The sequence below is a fragment of the Anomalospiza imberbis genome, unplaced genomic scaffold (assembly GCF_031753505.1).
Source record: "Anomalospiza imberbis isolate Cuckoo-Finch-1a 21T00152 unplaced genomic scaffold, ASM3175350v1 scaffold_119, whole genome shotgun sequence".
Lineage (NCBI taxonomy): Eukaryota > Metazoa > Chordata > Aves > Passeriformes > Viduidae > Anomalospiza > Anomalospiza imberbis.
The window spans coordinates 67,501-70,000 of NW_027099583.1; the positions used below are offsets into that span (position 1 = coordinate 67,501).

General features: G+C 80.8%; 1 non-coding gene across 1 annotated transcript; it reads left to right on the forward strand.

Annotated features, from left to right (window-relative positions):
* The first annotated feature begins 2,250 nt into the window (after positions 1–2,250).
* On the forward strand, positions 2,251–2,403 carry LOC137465936 (5.8S ribosomal RNA). The gene has a single exon (XR_010994911.1). It is a non-coding gene; the product is annotated as a 5.8S ribosomal RNA (ribosomal RNA).
* Positions 2,404–2,500: the final 97 nt, after the last annotated feature.

The window sequence follows — 2,500 nt, forward strand, 5'->3', positions numbered from 1 at the left end:
GGGGTGCTCGGCACGGCCCCCTCCAGGAGGCGCGCCCGCCTCTTGCCCCTCGCTCCTTCGCTCGTCGGGCGACGGCGAGGGGCTGGGAGGCAGGGGGCGCCTTCGGGGCTCGGAGGAGGCGGCTCCTCTGGCCCTTCCCGCACCGGGGAGCGGGGCTTTGCCCGGCCGGTAGAGTCCCGCTCTCGGGCCGAGGCGGCTCCCGTGGCGCGCAGGAGAGGAGAAAACCGCGAGGGCCGAGCCTCCGGGCGTTCCGGGCCGCGCTTCAGGGTTGCGCGCGCGCGCGCGGCCGCGTGCCGCGACCCGCCGCCGGGAGGCGGCGGTGGCGGCGGTGGCGGCGGCGGCGGGGGCCTTCCCGTCGTCGTCGTCGTCGTCGTCATTGCCGCGGCCTCTCGGCGGGGTCGGCGAGGCGCTCGGCGGCCGGGCCGCCTCCCCGCGTCGGCGGGGGCGGCCCGAGCTGCGGCGGTCCTCTCGGGCGCAGCGCCGGGCTACTGAGGGAAACCCCGGGCCCCGAGGAGGACGCCGCGGTGGTGGCGGCAGATGTCGGGCGCGCCCCCGCCGGTGGACGCTCCCCCGAGGGCGGCAGCGGGGGAGGCACCCCGGCGGGCCCATGCAGGTCGTTTCCCTCGCCCCAGGGCCAGGTACCTAGCGCTCCGCGCCTCGGCGGTCCCAGGCTTCCCCCTCGGCGTCGTCAAACGCCGCGGGAAGGACCGAAAAAGGGGCCGCCGAGCCGGGCGGCGGTTTAAAGACTCGGGCGGCTCGGCGCGCCCCGCCGCGGCGGCGGCGGCGGCGGCGGCGGCGGCGGCGGCGGGTGGCGGGCGGTGGCGTTGCGGCTCCATTGAGGGGTGGGGAGCTACTCCCGCCGATCCCCTGCGGTGGTGTCCGCGGCCACCGGTCGCGCCCGCCGTCGCGGCGGTCGTCCCCGCCGCGCGCGCGCGTGCGGGGGTAGTCGCGCCGCGCCGGGGAGGGGCGCCCTGCCCCCCCCTCTTCGCGGCCCGGCCTCGGCGGAGAGGCCGCGGCGCGCGCGGTCGGCCGCGGGGCCGACCCGCTGGGCTCGAAACGGGCGGCGCCGGCAGAGGGCGCGCGCTCTCTGCCCTTCCTCAGCCGCGGGGCGGCGGCCGCCGGGGCCCGCCGCGCGCGCTCTCTCTTCTGGGCCGCCGCGGCCGTCCCGCGCGGGCGGCGCCGCGCCTGGCGCGGCCGTGCCTCTCTCCCCTCGGCGGCCTTCGTCTCGAACGCACCGGCGGCGCCGGCCGCCGGCCGGCCGTCCGCCCGCCCGCCCGGGGCGAGCGCTCGGCGGTCCCTCCGCGGTCGGAGGCCGGCGAGCGCGGGCGGCCCCGCGCCGAGCGGCGGCGGCGCCGCTCGGCCGGTGTTCCCGCCGCCCGCGGGCACGGGACCCTCCCCGTGGCCCTTCGCGACCGCGCGCGGTCCGAGGGCAGGGGTGGCGGGCGGCCGCGGGGGCGCTTCCGCGCCCGCTCTCCAGGTGGCGAACGAGGAGAGCGGGCGTCGCCCCCCGGCTCAGCGCCGCACCGCCTTCCGCCGGGCGCGTGCTCGCGGAAGGGGGCCCCCGACGGTGCGGGTGGACGGCGGTTCCCGGGAAGTGCGGCCCGCCGCGGCGGCGGGTCCGCCCTCGGGCAGCCCTCGGGCGCTCGCCTTCCCCCGGCGGGCAGCGGTCCGGCGGGGGGGGGGCGCGGCGCCCGGCGGCGGGGCGGCGGTCGTCGCGTGGCGTCTCGAGCGCAGCAAGGCCCCTGGGGAGAGAGAGTCGGCCGCGCGCGTGGGCGCGGCGGCGCTCCGCGAGAGCCGGCGCGGCGGCGGTTCCAGGGGGGAGGCAAGCGCGCGCGCGGGGTCCGAGGGCCGCGCGCCGGCGCGTGGCGCCGCGCCGGCGAGGCCGGGCGGGCCACCGCGCTCCCGCGGCGCGCGCCGCGCGGCCCTCCGCGCGGAGGGCCGGGCCGAGCCCGGGCGCCTGGGCCGCCTCCGAAGGACGGCACACGTAGGCGGCGCCTCCCCTCGCCGGGCGGGGGGAGGCGGTCGGGGGCGCGGGTCCCCCCGCCTCTCGGCCGGCCTTGGGAGCGTTCCGTGGGGTTCCTCCCGTGTTCTTCTCGCACGCGCCCCCTCCGGGGTTTTCCGCGTTGCTCGTACGGTCGGAGCCAGGCCCCGCGCGGGGCCTCGGCGCCAGAGAAAAAAAAGGGGGGCCGCTCCGGGCGAGAGCGGCTCCCGGCCCCCCCGCGCGCGCGGGGTCGGTGCCGAAAGCCAGACAACTCTTAGCGGTGGATCACTCGGCTCGTGCGTCGATGAAGAACGCAGCTAGCTGCGAGAATTAATGTGAATTGCAGGACACATTGATCATCGACACTTCGAACGCACTTGCGGCCCCGGGTTCCTCCCGGGGCTACGCCTGTCTGAGCGTCGCTTGACGATCAATCGCCGCCCGGGGGCCGCCCCGGCGGCGCGGCTGGGGTCGCTTCGCAGGCCCGTCGGCCGCGGCAGCGGTTGCCGCGCGAGGGCC